The sequence below is a fragment of the Cinclus cinclus genome, chromosome 14, assembly GCF_963662255.1.
Source record: "Cinclus cinclus chromosome 14, bCinCin1.1, whole genome shotgun sequence".
Classification (NCBI taxonomy): domain Eukaryota; kingdom Metazoa; phylum Chordata; class Aves; order Passeriformes; family Cinclidae; genus Cinclus; species Cinclus cinclus.
Genome location: NC_085059.1, coordinates 4348144 through 4373075, shown reverse-complemented (window position 1 = coordinate 4373075; position 24932 = coordinate 4348144).

Here is a 24932-nt window from a genome sequence, read left to right as displayed (position 1 = left end):
TTAGGGCTGGGCAATGGATTAGAATGGAAAGTCTTGTCTCCCTTTCTAGGAGCAAGGGATGAGGTCAGGCAGCTGTAGGATTTGCAGCTGTCGGGGAAGAAGGGACAGTTGTGTAAGACATCTATGCCGTGCCTAGGTGTGGATGCACATCTTTTATTTGTCTGAGAGGCCAAGGTCCCGGACAGAGAGAAGGGGCAAAGTGACAGCAGAGAAGAGAGAAGGAGGAGAAGGTACAGACATGCAGGCCGTTGGCTTGGGTGGGCCGTGGGATTGATGCGTTTTCTTCGAGGCCAGCTTCCCTGGTGCACTCAATTCTTGTCTCTTCCTGAGACTTCAATGCTGCGTGAGGAGCTCAGCAGTGCTGAAAGAAGAGCCCTGTCCTTTGCGATCCCTTTGGGATGGCAGTGGAAGTGCCCTGAGTGCACATGCAGAGGCCCCTTGGTGGCTTCTCGTGCCAGGACACGGACACTGAGTTGGCAACTAAATGGCTCCTGCGAATGACATTTAGGCCTTTGAAATAGCTGCAGCAAGTGGTGTGAAACTGCTTTGTGAGCTGGGCCCTTGGCATGAGCTGTGAGAGGCTGAGGGTTGGGCTGAGCCAGTGCTGTGTCCCCACAGCCTCAGCTGCGCAGCAGGCACTGCCAGAGTGCCTGAACCCACTTTTGAAAGCATGCTTTAAACAGCAGCTGGTGCTGAGCTTCCCCTTGGCACCCTCTGACCAAAGAGTGGTTTGGTTACTGTGGGGGAATTTGCTTTGCGAAGCGTGTGGGATTTGCCAGTGCTCCGTGTGATGGGGATGCTCAGGGAGTGAGGGGCTCTGGGGGCTGCTGGCAGCAGCAGGAACACGGGCAGGGTGAGGATCCTGGGCACAGGGCAATGGAAGGCAGCGGGGGAAGCAAAGCCCAGAGGCTTTGGAGGCTGCAAGCCTTAAACATCAGCCCCTGCAGCAGCCCGGGTGCAGGTCCCAGACTTGCCAAGGCTGTCGAGACCTTCAGGGCATGGAGGTGGATGTTGCATCCCTGTGCCTGATGCTGGCTCCTGCCCAGGAGTCCCTGTGGCCGCAGCAGGAAGGGTGTCAGGAGGTTTCCTTTGCTTTGGTAGCGTTGCTGCAGGGCCTGCTGCTGTCAGAGCTCCCTCTCTGCTGGTGACAGCTTTGCCCTTGGGGACACTGCTGTGCCCCAGGAACAGCAGTGCTGGCTCAGTGGGACCCCCCTGCACAGGGACCCTCAGCCAGGGCTGGCTGTGCCAGCACCCCCAGGGACCTGCAGCCCCAGGAACCATGAGCAAGTGGAAACCAGCACTGTGCAAAGGTTGCCCAAAGGAATTGCAAAGAGAGGCGAGGTTTTAATAAGAAATAGTATTTATTGAACAAAGTTCAGCCAAACATTTGAGGAACATATTTACTTCTAACAACAACAACAGTCTCTAGAACATATTTACAAGGAAGACTATACTGTTAACAATCTGGGACTTATACAGTAAAAATCTAGAAGCTATAGATTAACATTCTGTGAGCTTTAGGCTAAGAATCTTCTAATTTTTCCTATAAAAAAAAGCCTCGAACATGCAGAACATATTTACAGCGGGGCCCTATCGATGCACATTATCCCTGTCAGTCTGGGAGGGAAGGAAGGAAGGAAGCAGCAGAGCAGGACTTCCTTGAGCACCATGTCCCTGAGGAGAGCCAGCCAGCCCCGCCCCAGGCTGGGCACTGCCTGTGGGCAGGGCAGGGGAGCATCAGGTTGTCCTGCTCCTGGGGCTCCATCCTCATGCCAGGATCACGGGCTCTTCTTTGTCCTTCTCATCGACGTCCATGGGCTCAGTCTCATCATATTCATCTACTTCCATGGGCTCGGTGTCATCCTGCTCATCCACTTCCATGGGCTCAGTCTCATCATATTCGTCCACTTCCATGGGCTCGGTGTCATCCTGCTCATCCACTTCCATGGGCTCAGTCTCATCATATTCGTCCACTTCCATGGGCTCGGTGTCATCCTGCTCATCCACCTCCATATCCTCAATGGTGTCTCTGGCAGTCTGCATGAGGCAGCACAATGTCACTTGGGGTCCCTTTCCCCAGCATCCATCCCCACAGGGCTGCAGCCTGCCCTGGCACTCAGGGCTGCCCCCCTCCCTGGGATGGCACTGTACCTCCACTGGGACAGGAGCGCTCATGCTGTTGGTGTTGATGGTGCAGTAGAAGTGCAGGAAAAGTCCCGGCAGCAGGAGCAGCTCAGCACCAAGGCAGAGAACGAAGAGCGGGGGACAAGCGAGTACTGGCAGCAGGAACATCTTGGCACCGTGGCAGAGAGAGAAGAGTGGGGGAGAACTGAGTGCTGGCAGCAGGTGAACTGTCTGTTGTGCTGGTCTCCAGGCCCTGGACCTTCCACCTGGAGCACTCTGGGCCATGTGATGTCACAGAAGCTTCAGGGCCACTCCTCTCTTGGAGATGGACGCCATAGAACCATGAAGTCCTTGAGTGGTTTGGCTTGGAAGAGACCCTAAAAATCATCTGGTTCCAACCTGAGCAAGCTCCCAGCACTTCAACCCTGTCCAATGTGGCCTTGGATGTTGCTGGGGATGGGGCACCCACATGTGCACAGCTCCCTGTGTCAGGGACAAGCAGCCTCAGATTAAAGAACTTCTTTCCAGCATCAAATCTCGTCCAACTCTCTTTCCGTTTGATCCCATTCCCCCTTGTCCCATCAGTAGACTTCCTGAGGAAGAGTCACCCTCCCTCTTCCACCTTTCATTCACTGTGAATGTGCTCTGAGCTTGCCACACAAGCTTCACCTCCCCTTCCTCAGCAGCCACAGCTTTTTCAGCTTTTTCTTTTGGGGAGGTGATCTAGCAGCCTCCGTAACTTTGTGACTTCCTGTTGGCTCTTAACATCTTCTGCGGGAAAACACAGGGGTGTCTGTCCACAGCCCTGGGGGTGTCCAAGAAGTCAAGGATGGCAGTGGCCTTGGGAATTGCCAAAGCCTGGGAGCTCTGTGGTTCCCAAAGTTATGGAGAGAGGAGGAGAAAATGACCAGGAGCAGCGCAGGGAGCCTGAATGGCAGAGATGGAAAGCCCGTGGTCCTGGGTGCCTGCGCAGTGTTTGTGGAGGGTTTCCCGATGGCCCTGGAATGTCTTGTGGGCATGCGGGGGTGGTTTTGGTGGAGGAAGTCCAGAAGAACATTTCTGATCAGCCATGTGTAGGAAATGATCTTTGGCTGAGGTAGAGGTTGAATTTTCCTGGGATGGCAAAGGAAGGAGATGGTTCCGTGTGCGGAAAGAGCAGCGGAGCAAAGTGCTGCCAGATCTTGGTGTTTCTGGGGGTGCTGGCACAGCCACGTGGCTGGGAGTACCTGTGCACAGGGGGGTCCCCGTGACCCAACCCTGGGCCCTGCTGGTGTTCCTGGGCTGGTGTCCCCAAGAGCAACGGTGTCAGCAGCAGAGAGGGGGCTCTGACAGGAGCGGCCCTGCAGCAAAGGCACCAAAACCTGCTGAGGGCATGGAGATGTTCCTCAGCAGCTGCACTTCCTTTCTTTCTTTCTGTGCAAGCGTGGCCCTCGGAAACAGCCCTTGAGCCAACAAGAAAGGCGTCAAGACCAACATGATGTGTGTTTTGGAATTTCTGTGTCATCTCTGTGTGGATTTACCCTTGCCCTGACTGCGTGTCCAACGCTGAAATCTCCGCGTTGAGGCTTGCAAGCCCTTAGCAATGATTTGGTGGCATAGGGGTGCTTCCTGTCCTTGCATTGAGACATGAAATTCCGAGGTATCAATGAATCAGCTGCTTTTCTTGTGGCAGCACTTGAGGTTTTGGGTCAGCAGGCTGATTGCAGCGGCCCTGATCGCTGATGCTCGGGGGGATCTCCAGGTGCTTTGGGCTGCAGAGGCTGGGGCACGTGGCAGCACCCAGGGCTGGGGACAGCTGGTGGGGACAGCAGTGTCACTCAGAGCTGCCCTGGGAGACCACAGCCTGTCCTGGTGCCCCTGCAGCTGATAAAGGGATGAAATGAGGACCAGCAATAACAGCATCCCTGCGCTGCCGGCACAGGATCAGCGTCTCCTGCTTGGAAAAGAAATGTCGCTGTGCTTCAACATTTCTTTTCCCAATAAAGACCTTGTCATTGGTGCAGTGACCAGGGTTTGATCCTCTGTGAGTGCTTTACCCGTTGGACACTCCATCTGGCTGCGAGGCAGCTGAGTGCTTGAGGGGCAGGTGGGTGGCACGTCCCCAGCACAGGCACTGGGAACTCTGCTCAAGGCTTGGGGCTTTCTCTTGATCCATCATCCCAAGGCCATGCAGTGACACCTGTTGGCACTGGGAGCGGCTTCAGATGGGATATGGGTCAGGAAGTGTTCCCTGGCAGGATGGGCAGGGCTGGCACAGGGTGCCCAGAGCAGCTGTGGCTGCCCCTGGATCCCTGGCAGTGCCCAAGGCCAGGCTGGAGCAGCGTGGGACAGTGGCAGGTGTCCCTGCCATGGCAAAGCTTGCACTGGGTGGGATTGAAGGTTCCTTTCCACGCAACCCCTCCTGTGATCTTGTTTTCAATGGATTTAAATTGATGGTAGTTGTGGTTAACAAAAAATGGAAAAAGTGGCAGGAGTGGGATCTGTTTTAGCTGGTAAGGAGTCCAAAGCAGTGGTGGGGGTGGGAGTTTGCTGCTTCCCCCTCCACAGCTGTAGCTCTTCTGGCAGGTTCCTGCTGGGGATTTCACAGCTATTTCTACTGACTGTGTCGTTGACTTAGGGCTGGGCAATGGATTAGAATGGAAAGTCTTGTCTCCCTTTCTAGGAGCAAGGGATGAGGTCAGGCAGCTGTAGGATTTGCAGCTGTCGGGGAAGAAGGGACAGTTGTGTAAGACATCTATGCCGTGCCTAGGTGTGGATGCACATCTTTTATTTGTCTGAGAGGCCAAGGTCCCGGACAGAGAGAAGGGGCAAAGTGACAGCAGAGAAGAGAGAAGGAGGAGAAGGTACAGACATGCAGGCCGTTGGCTTGGGTGGGCCGTGGGATTGATGCGTTTTCTTCGAGGCCAGCTTCCCTGGTGCACTCAATTCTTGTCTCTTCCTGAGACTTCAATGCTGCGTGAGGAGCTCAGCAGTGCTGAAAGAAGAGCCCTGTCCTTTGCGATCCCTTTGGGATGGCAGTGGAAGTGCCCTGAGTGCACATGCAGAGGCCCCTTGGTGGCTTCTCCTGCCAGGACACGGACACTGAGTTGGCAACTAAATGGCTCCTGCGAATGACATTTAGGCCTTTGAAATAGCTGCAGCAAGTGGTGTGAAACTGCTTTGTGAGCTGGGCCCTTGGCATGAGCTGTGAGGGGCTGAGGGCTGGCCTGAGCCAGTGCTGTGTCCCCACAGCCTCAGCTGCGCAGCAGGCACTGCCAGAGTGCCTGAAGCCACTTTTGAAAGCATGCTTTAAACAGCAGCTGGTGCTGAGCTTCCCCTTGGCACCCTCTGACCAAAGAGTGGTTTGGTTACTGTGGGGGAGTTTGCTTTGCAAAGCGTGTGGGATTTGCCATTGCCCCCTGTGATGGGGATGCTCAGGGAGTGAGGGGCTCTGGGGGCTGCTGGCAGCAGCAGGAACACGGGCAGGGTGAGGATCCTGGGCACAGAGCAATGGAAGGCAGCGGGGGAAGCAAAGCCCAGAGGCTTTGGAGGCTGCAAGCCTTAAACATCAGCCCCTGCAGCAGCCCGGGTGCAGGTCCCAGACTTGCCAAGGCTGTCGAGACCTTCAGAGCATGGAGGTGGATGTTGCATCCCTGTGCCTGATGCTGGCTCCTGCCCAGGAGTCCCTGTGGCCGCAGCAGGAAGGGTGTCAGGAGGTTTCCTTTGCTTTGGTAGCCTTGCTGCAGGGCCTGCTGCTGTCAGAGCTCCCTCTCTGCTGGTGACAGCTTTGCCCTTGGGGACCCTGCTGTGCCCCAGGAACAGCAGTGCTGGCTCAGTGGGACCCCCCTGCACAGGGACCCTCAGCCAGGGCTGGCTGTGCCAGCACCCCCAGGGACCTGCAGCCCCAGGAACCATGAGCAAGTGGAAACCAGCACTGTGCAAAGGTTGCCCAAAGGAATTGCAAAGAGAGGCGAGGTTTTAATAAGAAATAGTATTTATTGAACAAAGTTCAGCCAAACATTTGAGGAACATATTTACTTCTAACAACAACAACAGTCTCTAGAACATATTTACAAGGAAGACTATACTGTTAACAATCTGGGACTTATACAGTAAAAATCTAGAAGCTATAGATTAACATTCTGTGAGCTTTAGGCTAAGAATCTTCTAATTTTTCCTATAAAAAAAAGCCTCGAACATGCAGAACATATTTACAGCGGGGCCCTATCGATGCACATTATCCCTGTCAGTCTGGGAGGGAAGGAAGGAAGGAAGCAGCAGAGCAGGACTTCCTTGAGCACCATGTCCCTGAGGAGAGCCAGCCAGCCCCGCCCCAGGCTGGGCACTGCCTGTGGGCAGGGCAGGGGAGCATCAGGTTGTCCTGCTCCTGGGGCTCCATCCTCATGCCAGGATCACGGGCTCTTCTTTGTCCTTCTCATCGACGTCCATGGGCTCAGTCTCATCATATTCATCTACTTCCATGGGCTCGGTGTCATCCTGCTCATCCACTTCCATGGGCTCAGTCTCATCATATTCGTCCACTTCCATGGGCTCGGTGTCATCCTGCTCATCCACTTCCATGGGCTCAGTCTCATCATATTCGTCCACTTCCATGGGCTCGGTGTCATCCTGCTCATCCACCTCCATATCCTCAATGGTGTCTCTGGCAGTCTGCATGAGGCAGCACAATGTCACTTGGGGTCCCTTTCCCCAGCATCCATCCCCACAGGGCTGCAGCCTGCCCTGGCACTCAGGGCTGCCCCCCTCCCTGGGATGGCACTGTACCTCCACTGGGACAGGAGCGCTCATGCTGTTGGTGTTGATGGTGCAGTAGAAGTGCAGGAAAAGTCCCGGCAGCAGGAGCAGCTCAGCACCAAGGCAGAGAACGAAGAGCGGGGGACAAGCGAGTACTGGCAGCAGGAACATCTTGGCACCGTGGCAGAGAGAGAAGAGTGGGGGAGAACTGAGTGCTGGCAGCAGGTGAACTGTCTGTTGTGCTGGTCTCCAGGCCCTGGACCTTCCACCTGGAGCACTCTGGGCCATGTGATGTCACAGAAGCTTCAGGGCCACTCCTCTCTTGGAGATGGACGCCATAGAACCATCAAGTCCTTGAGTGGTTTGGCTTGGAAGAGACCCTAAAAATCATCTGGTTCCAACCTGAGCAAGCTCCCAGCACTTCAACCCTGTCCAATGTGGCCTTGGATGTTGCTGGGGATGGGGCACCCACATGTGCACAGCTCCCTGTGTCAGGGACAAGCAGCCTCAGATTAAAGAACTTCTTTCCAGCATCAAATCTCGTCCAACTCTCTTTCCGTTTGATCCCATTCCCCCTTGTCCCATCAGTAGACTTCCTGAGGAAGAGTCACCCTCCCTCTTCCACCTTTCATTCACTGTGAATGTGCTCTGAGCTTGCCACACAAGCTTCACCTCCCCTTCCTCAGCAGCCACAGCTTTTTCAGCTTTTTCTTTTGGGGAGGTGATCTAGCAGCCTCCGTAACTTTGTGACTTCCTGTTGGCTCTTAACATCTTCTGCGGGAAAACACAGGGGTGTCTGTCCACAGCCCTGGGGGTGTCCAAGAAGTCAAGGATGGCAGTGGCCTTGGGAATTGCCAAAGCCTGGGAGCTCTGTGGTTCCCAAAGTTATGGAGAGAGGAGGAGAAAATGACCAGGAGCAGCGCAGGGAGCCTGAATGGCAGAGATGGAAAGCCCGTGGTCCTGGGTGCCTGCGCAGTGTTTGTGGAGGGTTTCCCGATGGCCCTGGAATGTCTTGTGGGCATGCGGGGGTGGTTTTGGTGGAGGAAGTCCAGAAGAACATTTCTGATCAGCCATGTGTAGGAAATGATCTTTGGCTGAGGTAGAGGTTGAATTTTCCTGGGATGGCAAAGGAAGGAGATGGTTCCGTGTGCGGAAAGAGCAGCGGAGCAAAGTGCTGCCAGATCTTGGTGTTTCTGGGGGTGCTGGCACAGCCACGTGGCTGGGAGTACCTGTGCACAGGGGGGTCCCCGTGACCCAACCCTGGGCCCTGCTGGTGTTCCTGGGCTGGTGTCCCCAAGAGCAACGGTGTCAGCAGCAGAGAGGGGGCTCTGACAGGAGCGGCCCTGCAGCAAAGGCACCAAAACCTGCTGAGGGCATGGAGATGTTCCTCAGCAGCTGCACTTCCTTTCTTTCTTTCTGTGCAAGCGTGGCCCTCGGAAACAGCCCTTGAGCCAACAAGAAAGGCGTCAAGACCAACATGATGTGTGTTTTGGAATTTCTGTGTCATCTCTGTGTGGATTTACCCTTGCCCTGACTGCGTGTCCAACGCTGAAATCTCCGCGTTGAGGCTTGCAAGCCCTTAGCAATGATTTGGTGGCATAGGGGTGCTTCCTGTCCTTGCATTGAGACATGAAATTCCGAGGTATCAATGAATCAGCTGCTTTTCTTGTGGCAGCACTTGAGGTTTTGGGTCAGCAGGCTGATTGCAGCGGCCCTGATCGCTGATGCTCGGGGGGATCTCCAGGTGCTTTGGGCTGCAGAGGCTGGGGCACGTGGCAGCACCCAGGGCTGGGGACAGCTGGTGGGGACAGCAGTGTCACTCAGAGCTGCCCTGGGAGACCACAGCCTGTCCTGGTGCCCCTGCAGCTGATAAAGGGATGAAATGAGGACCAGCAATAACAGCATCCCTGCGCTGCCGGCACAGGATCAGCGTCTCCTGCTTGGAAAAGAAATGTCGCTGTGCTTCAACATTTCTTTTCCCAATAAAGACCTTGTCATTGGTGCAGTGACCAGGGTTTGATCCTCTGTGAGTGCTTTACCCGTTGGACACTCCATCTGGCTGCGAGGCAGCTGAGTGCTTGAGGGGCAGGTGGGTGGCACGTCCCCAGCACAGGCACTGGGAACTCTGCTCAAGGCTTGGGGCTTTCTCTTGATCCATCATCCCAAGGCCATGCAGTGACACCTGTTGGCACTGGGAGCGGCTTCAGATGGGATCTGGGTCAGGAAGTGTTCCCTGGCAGGATGGGCAGGGCTGGCACAGGGTGCCCAGAGCAGCTGTGGCTGCCCCTGGATCCCTGGCAGTGCCCAAGGCCAGGCTGGAGCAGCGTGGGACAGTGGCAGGTGTCCCTGCCATGGCAAAGCTTGCACTGGGTGGGATTGAAGGTTCCTTTCCACGCAACCCCTCCTGTGATCTTGTTTTCAATGGATTTAAATTGATGGTAGTTGTGGTTAACAAAAAATGGAAAAAGTGGCAGGAGTGGGATCTGTTTTAGCTGGTAAGGAGTCCAAAGCAGTGGTGGGGGTGGGAGTTTGCTGCTTCCCCCTCCACAGCTGTAGCTCTTCTGGCAGGTTCCTGCTGGGGATTTCACAGCTATTTCTACTGACTGTGTCGTTGACTTAGGGCTGGGCAATGGATTAGAATGGAAAGTCTTGTCTCCCTTTCTAGGAGCAAGGGATGAGGTCAGGCAGCTGTAGGATTTGCAGCTGTCGGGGAAGAAGGGACAGTTGTGTAAGACATCTATGCCGTGCCTAGGTGTGGATGCACATCTTTTATTTGTCTGAGAGGCCAAGGTCCCGGACAGAGAGAAGGGGCAAAGTGACAGCAGAGAAGAGAGAAGGAGGAGAAGGTACAGACATGCAGGCCGTTGGCTTGGGTGGGCCGTGGGATTGATGCGTTTTCTTCGAGGCCAGCTTCCCTGGTGCACTCAATTCTTGTCTCTTCCTGAGACTTCAATGCTGCGTGAGGAGCTCAGCAGTGCTGAAAGAAGAGCCCTGTCCTTTGCGATCCCTTTGGGATGGCAGTGGAAGTGCCCTGAGTGCACATGCAGAGGCCCCTTGGTGGCTTCTCCTGCCAGGACACGGACACTGAGTTGGCAACTAAATGGCTCCTGCGAATGACATTTAGGCCTTTGAAATAGCTGCAGCAAGTGGTGTGAAACTGCTTTGTGAGCTGGGCCCTTGGCATGAGCTGTGAGGGGCTGAGGGCTGGCCTGAGCCAGTGCTGTGTCCCCACAGCCTCAGCTGCGCAGCAGGCACTGCCAGAGTGCCTGAAGCCACTTTTGAAAGCATGCTTTAAACAGCAGCTGGTGCTGAGCTTCCCCTTGGCACCCTCTGACCAAAGAGTGGTTTGGTTACTGTGGGGGAGTTTGCTTTGCAAAGCGTGTGGGATTTGCCATTGCCCCCTGTGATGGGGATGCTCAGGGAGTGAGGGGCTCTGGGGGCTGCTGGCAGCAGCAGGAACACGGGCAGGGTGAGGATCCTGGGCACAGAGCAATGGAAGGCAGCGGGGGAAGCAAAGCCCAGAGGCTTTGGAGGCTGCAAGCCTTAAACATCAGCCCCTGCAGCAGCCCGGGTGCAGGTCCCAGACTTGCCAAGGCTGTCGAGACCTTCAGAGCATGGAGGTGGATGTTGCATCCCTGTGCCTGATGCTGGCTCCTGCCCAGGAGTCCCTGTGGCCGCAGCAGGAAGGGTGTCAGGAGGTTTCCTTTGCTTTGGTAGCCTTGCTGCAGGGCCTGCTGCTGTCAGAGCTCCCTCTCTGCTGGTGACAGCTTTGCCCTTGGGGACCCTGCTGTGCCCCAGGAACAGCAGTGCTGGCTCAGTGGGACCCCCCTGCACAGGGACCCTCAGCCAGGGCTGGCTGTGCCAGCACCCCCAGGGACCTGCAGCCCCAGGAACCATGAGCAAGTGGAAACCAGCACTGTGCAAAGGTTGCCCAAAGGAATTGCAAAGAGAGGCGAGGTTTTAATAAGAAATAGTATTTATTGAACAAAGTTCAGCCAAACATTTGAGGAACATATTTACTTCTAACAACAACAACAGTCTCTAGAACATATTTACAAGGAAGACTATACTGTTAACAATCTGGGACTTATACAGTAAAAATCTAGAAGCTATAGATTAACATTCTGTGAGCTTTAGGCTAAGAATCTTCTAATTTTTCCTATAAAAAAAGCCTCGAACATGCAGAACATATTTACAGCGGGGCCCTGTCGATGCCCATTATCCCTGTCAGTCTGGGAGGGAAGGAAGGAAGGAAGCAGCAGAGCAGGACTTCCTTGAGCACCATGTCCCTGAGGAGAGCCAGCCAGCCCCGCCCCAGGCTGGGCACTGCCTGTGGGCAGGGCAGGGGAACATCAGGTTGTCCTGCTCCTGGGGCTCCATCCTCATGCCAGGATCACGGGCTCTTCTTTGTCCTTCTCATCGACGTCCATGGGCTCAGTCTCATCATATTCATCTACTTCCATGGGCTCGGTGTCATCCTGCTCATCCACTTCCATGGGCTCAGTCTCATCATATTCGTCCACTTCCATGGGCTCGGTGTCATCCTGCTCATCCACTTCCATGGGCTCAGTCTCATCATATTCGTCCACTTCCATGGGCTCGGTGTCATCCTGCTCATCCACCTCCATATCCTCAATGGTGTCTCTGGCAGTCTGCATGAGGCAGCACAATGTCACTTGGGGTCCCTTTCCCCAGCATCCATCCCCACAGGGCTGCAGCCTGCCCTGGCACTCAGGGCTGCCCCCCTCCCTGGGATGGCACTGTACCTCCACTGGGACAGGAGCGCTCATGCTGTTGGTGTTGATGGTGCAGTAGAAGTGCAGGAAAAGTCCCGGCAGCAGGAGCAGCTCAGCACCAAGGCAGAGAACGAAGAGCGGGGGACAAGCGAGTACTGGCAGCAGGAACATCTTGGCACCGTGGCAGAGAGCGAAGAGTGGGGGAGAACTGAGTGCTGGCAGCAGGTGAACTGTCTGTTGTGCTGGTCTCCAGGCCCTGGACCTTCCACCTGGAGCACTCTGGGCCATGTGATGTCACAGAAGCTTCAGGGCCACTCCTCTCTTGGAGATGGACGCCATAGAACCATGAAGTCCTTGAGTGGTTTGGCTTGGAAGAGACCCTAAAAATCATCTGGTTCCAACCTGAGCAAGCTCCCAGCACTTCAACCCTGTCCAATGTGGCCTTGGATGTTGCTGGGGATGGGGCACCCACATGTGCACAGCTCCCTGTGTCAGGGACAAGCAGCCTCAGATTAAAGAACTTCTTTCCAGCATCAAATCTCTTCCAACTCTCTTTCCGTTTGATCCCATTCCCCCTTGTCCCATCAGTAGACTTCCTGAGGAAGAGTCACCCTCCCTCTTCCACCTTTCATTCACTGTGAATGTGCTCTGAGCTTGCCACACAAGCTTCACCTCCCCTTCCTCAGCAGCCACAGCTTTTTCAGCTTTTTCTTTTGGGGAGGTGATCTAGCAGCCTCCGTAACTTTGTGACTTCCTGTTGGCTCTTAACATCTTCTGCGGGAAAACACAGGGGTGTCTGTCCACAGCCCTGGGGGTGTCCAAGAAGTCAAGGATGGCAGTGGCCTTGGGAATTGCCAAAGCCTGGGAGCTCTGTGGTTCCCAAAGTTATGGAGAGAGGAGGAGAAAATGACCAGGAGCAGCGCAGGGAGCCTGAATGGCAGAGATGGAAAGCCCGCGGTCCTGGGTGCCTGCGCAGTGTTTGTGGAGGGTTTCCCGATGGCCCTGGAATGTCTTGTGGGCATGCGGGGGTGGTTTTGGTGGAGGAAGTGCAGAAGAACATTTCTGATCAGCCCTGTGTAGGAAATGATCTTTGGCTGAGGTAGAGGTTGAATTTTCCTGGGATGGCAAAGGAAGGAGATGGGTCCGTGTGCGGAAAGAGCAGCGGAGCAAAGTGCTGCCAGATCTTGGTGTTTCTGGGGGTGCTGGCACAGCCACGGGGCTGGGAGTCCCTGTGCACAGGGGGGTCCCCCTGAGCCAACCCTGGGCCCTGCTGGTGTTCCTGGGCTGGTGTCCCCAAGAGCAAAGGTGCCAGCAGCAGAGAGGGGGCTGTGACAGGAGCGGCCCTGCAGCAAAGGCACCAAAACCTGCTGAGGGCATGGAGATGTTCCTCAGCAGCTGCACTTCCTTTCTTTCTGTGCAAGCGTGGCCCACGGAAACAGCCCTTGAGCCAACAAGAAAGGCGTCAAGAGCAACATGATGTGTGTTTTGGAATTTCTGTGTCATCTCTGTGTGGATTTACCCTTGCCCTGACTGCGTGTCCAACGCTTAAATCTCCGCGTTGAGGCTTGCAAGCCCTTAGCAATGATTTGGTGGCATAGGGGTGCTTCCTGTCCTTGCATTGAGACATGAAATTCCGAGGTATCAATGAATCAGCTGCTTTTCTTGTGGCAGCACTTGAGGTTTTGGGTCAGCAGGCTGATTGCAGCGGCCCTGATCGCTGATGCTCAGGGGGATCTCCAGGTGCATTGGGCTGCAGAGGCTGCGGCACGTGGCAGCACCCAGGGCTGGGGACAGCTGGTGGGGACAGCAGTGTCACTCAGAGCTGCCCTGGGAGACCACAGCCTGTCCTGGTGCCCCTGCAGCTGATAAAGGGATGAAATGAGGACCAGCAATAACAGCATCCCTGCGCTGCCGGCACAGGATCAGCGTCTCCTGCTTGGAAAAGAAATGTCGCTGTGCTTCGACATTTCTTTTCCCAATAAAGACCTTGTCATTGGTGCAGTGACCAGGGTTTGATCCTCTGGGAGTACTTTACCCGTTGGACACTCCATCTGGCTGCGAGGCAGCTGAGTGCTTGAGGGGCAGGTGGGTGGCACGTCCCCAGCACAGGCACTGGGAACTCTGCTCAAGGCTTGGGGCTTTCTCTTGATCCATCATCCCAAGGCCATGCAGTGACACCTGTTGGCACTGGGAGCGGCTTCAGATGGGATCTGGGTCAGGAAGTGTTCCCTGGCAGGATGGGCAGGGCTGGCACAGGGTGCCCAGAGCAGCTGTGGCTGCCCCTGGATCCCTGGCAGTGCCCAAGGCCAGGCTGGAGCAGCGTGGGACAGTGGCAGGTGTCCCTGCCATGGCAAAGCTTGCACTGGGTGGGATTGAAGGTTCCTTTCCACGCAACCCCTCCTGTGATCTTGTTTTCAATGGATTTAAATTGATGGTAGTTGTGGTTAACAAAAAATGGAAAAAGTGGCAGGAGTGGGATCTGTTTTAGCTGGTAAGGAGTCCAAAGCAGTGGTGGGGGTGGGAGTTTGCTGCTTCCCCCTCCACAGCTGTAGCTCTTCTGGCAGGTTCCTGCCGGGGATTTCACAGCTATTTCTACTGACTGTGTCGTTGACTTAGGGCTGGGCAATGGATTAGAATGGAAAGTCTTGTCTCCCTTTCTAGGAGCAAGGGATGAGGTCTGGCAGCTGTAGGATTTGCAGCTGTCGGGGAAGAAGGGACAGTTGTGTAAGACATCTATGCCGTGCCTAGATGTGGATGCACATCTTTTATTTGTCTGAGAGGCCAAGCTCCCGGACAGAGAGAAGGGGCAAAGTGACAGCAGAGAAGAGAGAAGGAGGAGAAGGTACAGACATGCAGGCCGTTGGCTTGGGTGGGCCGTGGGATTGATGCCTTTTCTTGGAGGCCAGCTTCCCTGGTGCACTCAATTCTTGTCTCTTCCTGAGACTTCAATGCTGCGTGAGGAGCTCAGCAGTGCTGAAAGAAGAGCCCTGTCCTTTGCGATCCCTTTGGGATGGCAGTGGAAGTGCCCTGAGTGCACATGCAGAGGCCCCTTGGTGGCTTCTCCTGCCAGGACACGGACACTGAGTTGGCAACTAAATGGCTCCTGCGAATGACATTTAGGCCTTTGAAATAGCTGCAGCAAGTGGTGTGAAACTGCTTTGTGAGCTGGGCCCTTGGCATGAGCTGTGAGGGGCTGAGGGCTGGCCTGAGCCAGTGCTGTGTCCCCACAGCCTCAGCTGCGCAGCAGGCACTGCCAGAGTGCCTGAAGCCACTTTTGAAAGCATGCTTTAAACAGCAGCTGGTGCTGAGCTTCCCCTTGGCACCCTCTGACCAAAGAGTGGTTTGGTTACTGTGGGGGAGTTTGCTTTGCAAAGCGTGTGGGATTTGCCAGTGCTCCCTGTGATGGGGATGCTCAGGGAGTGAGGGGCTCTGGGGGCTGCTGGCAGCAGCAGGAACACGGGCAGGGTGAGGATCCTGGGCACAGGGCAATGGAAGGCAGCGGGGGAAGCAAAGCCCAGAGGCTTTGGAGGCTGCAAGCCTTAAACATCAGCCCCTGCAGCAGCCCGGGTGCAGGTCCCAGACTTGCCAAGGCTGTCGTGACCTTCAGAGCATGGAGGTGGATGTTGCATCCCTGTGCCTGATGCTGGCTCCTGCCCAGGAGTCCCTGTGGCCGCAGCAGGAAGGGTGTCAGGAGGTTTCCTTTGCTTTGGTGGCGTTGCTGCAGGGCCTGCTGCTGTCAGAGCTCCCTCTCTGCTGGTGACAGCTTTGCCCTTGGGGACACTGCTGTGCCCCAGGAACAGCAGTGCTGGCTCAGTGGGACCCCCCATGCACAGGGACCCTCAGCCAGGGCTGGCTGTGCCCGCACCCCCAGGGACCTGCAGCCCCAGGAACCATGAGCAAGTGGAAACCAGCACTGTGCAAAGGTTGCCCAAAGGAATTGCAAAGAGAGGCGAGGTTTTAATAAGAAATAGTATTTATTGAACAAAGTTCAGCCAAACATTTGAAGAACATATTTACTTCTAACAACAACAACAACAGTCTCTAGAACATATTTACAAGGAAGACTATACTGTTAACAATCTGGGACTTATACTGTAAAAATCTAGAAGCTATAGATTAACATTCTGGGACCTTTAGGCTAACAATCTTCAAATTGTTCCTATAAAAAAAAGCCTCGAACATGCTGAACATATTTACAGTGGGGCCATATCGATGCCCATTATCCCTGTCAGTCTGGGAGGGAGGGAAGGAAGGAAGGAAGGAAGGAAGGAAGGAAGGAAGGAAGGAAGGAAGGAAGGAAAGAAGCAGCAGAGCAGGACTTCCTTGAGTACCATGTCCCTGAGGAGAGCCAGCCAGCCCCGCCCCAGGCTGGGCACTGCCTGTGGGCAGGGCAGGGGAGCATCAGGTTGTCCTGCTCCTGGGGCTCCATCCTCATGCCAGGATCACGGGCTCTTCCTTGTCCTTCTCATCTACGTCCATGGGCTCAGTCTCATCATATTCATCCACTTCCATGGGCTCGGTGTCATCCTGCTCATCCACTTCCATGGGCTCAGTCTCATCATATTCGTCCACTTCCATGGGCTCGGTGTCATCCTGCTCATCCACTTCCATGGGCTCAGTCTCATCATATTCATCCACTTCCATGGGCTCGGTGTCATCCTGTTCATCCACTTCCATGGGCTCAGTCTCATCATATTCGTCCACTTCCATGGGCTCGGTGTCATCCTGCTCATCCACTTCCATGGGCTCAGTCTCATCATATTCATCCACTTCCATGGGCTCGGTGTCATCCTGCTCATCCACCTCCATATCCTCAATGGTGTCTCTGGCAGTCTGCATGAGACAGCACAATGTCACTTTGAGTCCCTGTCCCCAGCATCCATCCCCACAGGGCTGCAGCCTGCCCTGGCACTCAGGGCTGCCCCCCTCCCTGGGATGGCACTGTACCTCCACTGGGACAGGAGCGCTCATGCTGTTGGTGTTGATGGTGCAGTAGAAGTGCAGGAAAAGTCCCGGCAGCAGGAGCAGCTCAGCACCAAGGCAGAGAACGAAGAGCGGGGGACAAGCGAGTACTGGCAGCAGGAACATCTTGGCACCGTGGCAGAGAGCGAAGAGTGGGGGAGAACTGAGTGCTGGCAGCAGGTGAACTGTCTGTTGTGCTGGTCTCCAGGCCCTGGACCTTCCACCTGCAGCACTCTGGGCCCTGTGATGTCACAGAAGCTTCAGGGCCACTCCTCTCTTGGAGATGGACGCCATAGAACCATGAAGTCCTTGAGTGGTTTGGCTTGGAAGAGACCCTAAAAATCATCTGGTTCCAACCTGAGCAAGCTCCCAGCACTTCAACCCTGTCCAATGTGGCCTTGGATGTTGCTGGGGATGGGGCACCCACATGTGCACAGCTCCCTGTGTCAGGGACAAGCAGCCTCAGATTAAAGAACTTCTTTCCAGCATCAAATCTCTTCCAACTCTCTTTCCGTTTGATCCCATTCCCCCTTGTCCCATCAGTAGACTTCCTGAGGAAGAGTCACCCTCCCTCTTCCACCTTTCATTCACTGTGAATATGCTCTGAGCTTGCCACACAAGCTTCACCTCCCCATCCTCAGCAGCCACAGCTTTTTCAGCTTTTTCTTTTGGGGAGGTGATCTAGCAGACTCCGTAACTTTGTGACTTCCTGTTGGCTCTTAACTGTCGGGTTTTTTTTGTTTTTCAATATTTCAGGTGCGAGACTCGAGGGCAGTCTACCCGACCAACCTCTAAAGTTCCCCTGATATCAGGGCTAAGGTGGCGAAATGAGGAACGGGTCGACACCAAAACTCTGAAACTAAATACTTTAATAATCATAAAAGAAAATGAGGGAGAAGGCCCAAAACACCTGTACACACTATAAGAGCTAAGGGTAGAAGACAAGGCTGAGGGAAAATCCAGGGTATTTATAAGGGATGATGAGAGGTGGGTCCAGGATGATAATCCAATGGGTAAAGGGAAAAGTGGAGCAAGGGAGGAGTAATATGGGGCAGTAACCAGTAAGGTAGGATGGGTGGAACAATGCGGTGAACATAAACCAATGGGGGTACAAGGATACAAGAACTTTCCAGAACTGGGGAGAGAAAAGGGATGACATAACTGGGAATGGAGGTAACCAATGGGAAATGAGGGCTATAAAGCTTTACCATAAACAGTTTTAAAACCTTTGACAAATTTCTTAGGAACTGTTATAAACTTAAACAAATGCCCTCCAAGGTCTGGGGCCAAGGGGCAACTCACCAAAAACACTGGTCTGGCTTTGGATGTCAGCCAGCTCGATTCCCACATCTTCCCCTTTCTGTTTAACTATAAAAATAGAGCTAAATGATTTTTGTAGAACTTTGTAAAAACATTGTAACAAGCAAGGAACAATTAACAGTACAACAACAACAATTATGAAGTAACCCAGTTTTCATTATAGGTAACACCCACCCTTTGTTTCCCCAACTTTTCAAGAGTCCATTAAACCAGTTCGTGTCATCCTTGATTTGTAACTCTTTGACTCCATCTTTGAGAGCTTGAATACTTTTGTGTATAGATTCGCTATGATCAGAAAGGTTCATGCAGCACATGCCTTCAAAGTCCTGGCATCCATGTCCTTGTGCCAACAGCAAACAATCTATGGCAGCTCTGTTTTACAATGTTGCATGCCTTATACTGACAACATCTGTCAGAAGATCACTTAGAGCGACGGAAGTTGCGTTGGTTTGTTTACTTAACCAACATCCCAATCTTCCCAACTGGGTGACTGCTTGTGCAGCAGCTACCCAAGGTACAAGAGCAGAGGCGATTATCCTTTGTCCTCTATTCCAAAACTCTAATTTACTGTTACAATCAGATTGGAATTGATGTGCAAAACGCTTTTTCCTCTTTTTGCTATTACCAATTAGTGCTGTGACATTGGGAGTTAGTAAAGTAAGCCTACCAAGGCTACATGGTCCACCTTTAATATGAGACGGAATGGCAGGCCATGCTCTGTCCCCACAAACAAGAAATGTACCTGGAGGTAACTGCAGAGGAGTATCACTTGATTTAGATGGATGTCGTGAGGTATAATTACACCATAGGCTCTCATTTTTATACCCTGGATGGTGGGGGGAAACATCCCACAACGCTGGTTCATCTGTTTTCACGATTTGGGGCTTACCTCCGTTAGCCCTTATCAGCTGAACTCTCTTTTTATAGCGAAAGGTGACGCAGTAGTCCATTTTAACTGAGCCAAATAGTTCCAGTTCTTGAGGCTCTAATGGCGCATGTGGAAGATCAAGAGCCCATGAGTTCCAAAAGTCTACAGGGTTGTATTTTAACTTACTTTTGGGACTGTTACCTCGCATGGCATTGATGGTCTTTTTATTTACTGGGCATTCGTCTGCTGGTAGACCTACCAGGCATGTTGAAAAGGGGTTGTTTGGGGGTGGCAACAGATAGACCTAACGTCTCTTGGTGCGTTATGTTGGCCAGGGTAATCCAAATGTTCTGTTTTGGCTGTTGAACAATTCTGCTGCTGGCAAAGGGTAGGACATTAAAGAGAACAAGTGCAATGATTGAGAGTCTTTCAGAGGTCACGGTCCCAACGATGACTTGCGATGAGGAGCTGTGAAATAGTCAGTCATAAGGAGTAGTAGTTGCAGGCTTGTTGTTAGGAGTTGGACTACTGGGACTCTCTGGTAGGTCTTCTTTTAAAGGCTGTAGGTAAGGTTTGATGTTCTTGGCTGGCATCCACCGAGGTGCCCTATCTGTGGAGACACAAGCATATCCCTTCCCCCAAGTTATTAGTTGGAATGGTCCTCCTAAGATTTGATTTGTTTCAGCATCTTTTACCAAGACTGGTGGTCTTTCTTTCAGTTGAGCCTGTGTTGTATTAGAAAAATGACAGATAATTGGAGGGTTTGGTTCCATAAACGAATTGTTCAAAAAATTAAAGACATATAATGCTTTATTTAACCTTTCTGTGTTTGATAAGATCTCTATTCCCCCTTTTTGTTTATCTAAAAGATTTTTAAGGGAACCATGGGCTCTTTCAACTATTGACTGACCCGTGGGGGAGTGAGGGATGCCAGTGGTGTGGATGACTCCCCACTGATTGAAAAATTGTTTTATTTTTGTGTGAAATATAAGCTGGACCATTATCAGTTTTTATTTCCTGGGGGATACCAAGGATTGCAAATGCTTGGAGAAAACGTTTCATAGCATCTGCTGCTGTTTCTTTGGTGTGAGCGGAGGCAAAGATAGCACCTGAAAAGGTATCTATAGAAAGATGGATGTATTTGAAACGACCAAATGAAGGGTAGTGTGTTATATCTGCTTGCCACAGTTGTAAACTATGGAGTCCCCTAGGGTTGACTGCTGCTCCAATAGCTGGTAGGGAAAGTTTTTGGCAACTAGGGCATGTGTTTACAATGGCCTTGGCTTGGTCCTTGGTAATATCAAACATTCTATGCAAAGCTGGAGCATTTTGATGGAAGAATGCATGGCTAAGCTTTGCCTGCTCAGGTATGTTAGGTAATGTTACTTGTGCTGTCATGGCAAGTGTGTCAGCTCGATTGTTACCTTGTGTCAAGGGTCCAGGAAGGGTAGTGTGGGAACGGATATGCATAATGAAGTAAGGGTGCTGCCTTTGGGAAAGAAGAAAAACTCTATTTTTCAGTAAAGAATATAACCGTTCATTTGCAATGTCCTTCAGTAACGAATTTTCCGCCCTTTCCACGATCCCTGCAACATATGCTGAGTCAGTAACAATATTAACGGGGCCGGTGAATTTGCAAAATGCCCTTACCACTGCCGCCAATTCAACAATCTGTGGTGAGCCTTCAACAATTTCAATATCTGACAGCCACTCACCTGTCATAGGGTTTTCCCATGTAATTACAGATTTATGAGATTTTCCTGACCCGTCTGTAAACAAAGTGAGGGCTTTGAGGGGCTTATCACTCCTTAAGGGTTTAGGAAATAAATTGAAATCAGAACTTAGAAGTCTATGCTTAGGGCAATGGATAGAAAGTTGTCCAGGGAAATTTATTAGAGCAATTTGAAGGTGTTCAGATTGTTGCAGGAGCCAATCTAAATAGGAAGAAGTCAAAGGCAGAAATATAATCGAAAAGTCTCTCCCAGAGAAAGATAGCAAACGTCTTCTAGCCTTAATAATTAACTGAGCTCTTATTTCTGGCTTTGTAGTGATGGTCTTTTTGGGTTGGTGGGAAAGGAAAATCCATTCTAAAATCAACAAAGGACCAGGTAACTCAGGATCCCACCGAAAAATTCAGGCATGAAGTTGAGGACCCCTCCCCAGAACCACTAATAGGAAAGGCAACATAGGGTCCATCCGGTGTGCTTGCCGGGTTTGTATTGCAAAAGACACTTTATTCAAGGCGTGTCTTGCTTCCTCTGTCAAGTGTCTCGGGGAGTTTGGGGCCGAATCTCCCTTCAGGAGGTCAAATAATGTCAAATAAGTCTTGATTTGTAATCCCCAATAAGGGTCTCACCCAAGTGATAGCACCAAGCAACCTCTGCATGTCATGTAATGTTTGTGGGTTCTCTTCCAGCTGGAGCAGTTGTGGCTTTATAGTTCGTGACGAAATTTTATAACCCAAATACATCCAAGGCTGCATTTGCTGCACCTTTTCTTCTGAAACAGTTAATCCAGCTTTTTGGACTGCTGAGATGGTATCCTTCACTGCAGTGTCCAGTGTGACAGTATCTTTGGCAGCTAACAGGATATCATCCATATAGTGAAGTATCAACACCTGTGGATGAACTTTACAAACAGGGGTTAGTATCTTAGCCACAAACCACTGACATATTGTTGGACTGTTTTTCATTCCTTGAGGTAAGACCACCCAATGGAATCGCTGAAGGGGTGCTTCCCTGTTGATTGATGGGATGGAAAAGGCAAAACATGGAGCATCATCAGGGTGTAATGGAATGTCAAAGAAACAGTCTTTAAGGTCAATAATTGTTAGGTAGCAGTCTTTAGGGATCATAGCCGGAGAAGGAAGACCTGGTTGAAGTGCACCCATGTCCTCTATGACCTCATTTATTTTCCGGAGATCATGGAGGAGTCGCCATTTGTCACTGCGTGGTTTTTGGATGACAAAAATGGGGGTGTTCCAGGGGCTGGTGGTGAATGTTATGTGTCCTTTTTGAAGTTGTTGTGACATCAGGGATTGCAGCGCGGCTAGTTTTTTCTCATTTAGGGGCCATTGATCTACCCAGATAGGGGTATTATCTTTCCAAGTTATTTTCAAGGTGCCACGCTCTTCAATGACCCCAATTAAAAATCCATTTCCAAACGCGCTCCCCATTCAGTCAAAATATCCCTTCCCCACAGGACGACAGGCGTTCGTGTTTTCACTATGAAGGGTCTGGTGGTGGCAACACGACCCTTAGGTCCCTCTATCTTGATCAAATTCATGCTTTTCAGACCAGTGCTTTCCCCTCCAATCCCCATAAGGACTCCAGAAGCTGGTGTAAGTGCCCACCCTGAGGGCCATCTTGAGGTAGAAATTACAGTAACGTCCGATCCAGTGTCAACAGTTCCCTTAAGAGTTACCCTCTGTCCATTAGCCTCTAGGATACAGGTTATTTTAGGCCTGTCCTTACTTATAACCTGGGTCCACATGACAAAGGATTCTGAATCCTCTTCCTCCGTTTCATCTGGCAACATAATCGCTTGGGCTATAGGCAGTCCTTCGGGAATAAAGCAAGGAGGGTCAGGGCTTAGGGCTAAAACAGTCATTTCCTGGGAAGATGTAACAGACAATACGGAAGGAAGGACAAAAAAGCCCTCAGTCTTTGATCTACAATTGCCTAAAATTAACACTTGGTGGGGCCGATCTTCAAGCCCAAGTTGTCCTGTTGAAACTGAATGTGTGGAACAGTCAGTCAGCACTACAGGTTTAGCACTCACCAACTCCAGCCGGGCACCTGGTGGAATTGTTGCTGGTAGTCCTGAGATGAGCTGCTGGAGTTCGGAGCCACAGGGCCTGTAGTGGTGGTTAGAATGTTCTGATTCTCCGCAGCCATCAGTATCTTCGGCTTGTGGATTTCTTGTCATAGCGCAAGGCCGACTTGCGCTCTGATGGAAGTTTTTTGACGGCTGCCTAGGAAAATTACTTTTAAAGGAAAACTGTTTAGCCTGAGGTTGATTTTTACTAACAACTGGGTACCTCCCTTTCCTTTGTGGACAGTCTTTTCGCAAGTGTCCTTGCTGGCCACACTGAAAACATGTAGACTGGCACTGCGTTTGGGGCGACTTCAAAGGAAAATGTGCAGCAACCAGTGCTCTTGCAACTCCCTGTCCGATGGCCTGGGCTTGTACTGCTGCCACATGCTCCACCGTCCCGAGACGGTTACATGCCTCGATCATCTGGAGGAGCATCGGTGGGGGTTCTCGTGGCAGAGCGCGCAGTACCTTCCGATATTCAGAGTCAGCATTAGCTACCGCCAATGTCTCTAACAATGTATTCCTGGTTTTGTCATCAGGAACCTGTTTTTCCAATGCTTATTTTAACCTGTCAATAAATTTCATGTATGTTTCTCCGGGCTCTTGCTTAATATTAGTGTACTCCAAGTTAGGTGTGCTGCCATCTGGCACGTGGACTAGTGCCTTCCTAGCAAGAGTTTTAATTTCATCAAGTACTTGCCTGGGGGCTGCTGCAGCTTGCTCCTCAGGTTGGGTAAATTGTCCTTCCCCGGCTAGGTGGTCCATTGTTAATGCTGCTCTGGCTGGATCGTTCACGCAGTCAGTCAGGAATCCTTGGAGCATGCGTTTCCATCCCCCTTCCCACAAGGTATACTCAGGGGGAGACAACAACATAGTCATTATATATTTTAAGTCATGGGGGGTCAGTACATGTGCTGTGAAGGTGGCCCGAACAAGATTATTAAAATATGGGCATCCCCTCCCATGGTCCTTGGCTGCCCGACACAGTTCTTTTACTTCCCCATATGTCATAGGCTCCCATCTTGGTGCACCTCCCCTCCCCCTGTGGTACCTCACTGGGAATGCATTGAACTTAGCTGCTATCTGCCAGTTTCCTTCTTTTATAGCAGCTTTCCGGATCCTCTCCCAAGGGTTATTAGGGGTTAGAGGGCAAGGTGAAGACTCCTCAGAGTCACTAGAGCTCGAGTTCTCTCCGGAGGAAGATGAACAAAGTGGAGCAATAACATTTACATTAGTGTTAAGCTGCCGGTAAGATTTGCAAGCTTCAGCTATGGGCGCAGCCATTTTGGAGGCAGGCTCTTCCGGAAGTGCCTGAAGGGCAGTTCCGGTCTCCTTCCGGGAGGAGGAGCACTCAGCGCCAGTTCCGGCAGGGGCAGGAGTGGGCGGCCCCTGAGGGTGGTGGGCGGGCCGTGAGGGAGCGAGGGCGGGCTGGAAGGCAGAGCTAGAGGCGGGAATAGCCGAGGAACGCAGACTTTGACAGAAGGTGTTAGTGGTAATTCCAAAATGGCCCCCGTTTGTGGCAGGGCAGCCGATGGGGCAAGAGCTGTCGTTAGGAGGGTGAGCGGGACGAACACATGAGGACACCAGAGGGATGGAAGGGGGGAGATCCACGACGGCCCGCGCGCTGCCATCGGGGATCTCAGCTGGAGGGTCAGTCACAGGAGACAGGGAGAGAACAGGCTGCTTTGGAGAAGGGTTAGGAGGAACCGACGAGCTGGGTAATCGAAGCTGGGATTGGTGCAGGGTTTCCAGGATAAGGTGGAAAAGAGGGAGCATGCAGGGTGCCTCGGGGTCCCATTTTCCAGACAAGTGATAAATTTTGTTCCCCACCGAGTCCCAAAAGGCAGTATTCATCATTTCTTCACTCGGGGTGTTGGGGAAGTTTTTACAAACCCACTTTACAAATTTTTTCAGTTCTTTTTTTGAAAAGTCCTTAGTGGTACTTAAAAGAATTAACTTAAAACGTCCATATACGTTCCTCTCTACGCTTGACATTTGTCCAACCATCTTCCTTCGAATCCTCCTTAGGGGATCTAGCTGCCGAGACGCCCCTAGCCAAGACTAGGACCCGTATTTTAAAACAGGGCAGCGAAGAGGGCTATATTATGTCGGGTGTCCCCAAACACACCTGTATTCTGCAGGTGCTTCTGTTGACGTCCCTCGCTGGCTCCCCGGGTGTCCAGACGAGGTCCCTCTTCGCCGACAACTCCGCCGGGCCCCGGCGCAGCCACACTCCGGGGGACACAGTCCTACCTCTGCAACAAGGTGCCCTGAATATCAGGGTCCCTGTTCAGGGGCCACCTGTCGGGGTTTTTGTTTTTCAATACTTAAGGCGCGAGACTCGAGGGCAGTCTCCCCGACCAACCTCTAAA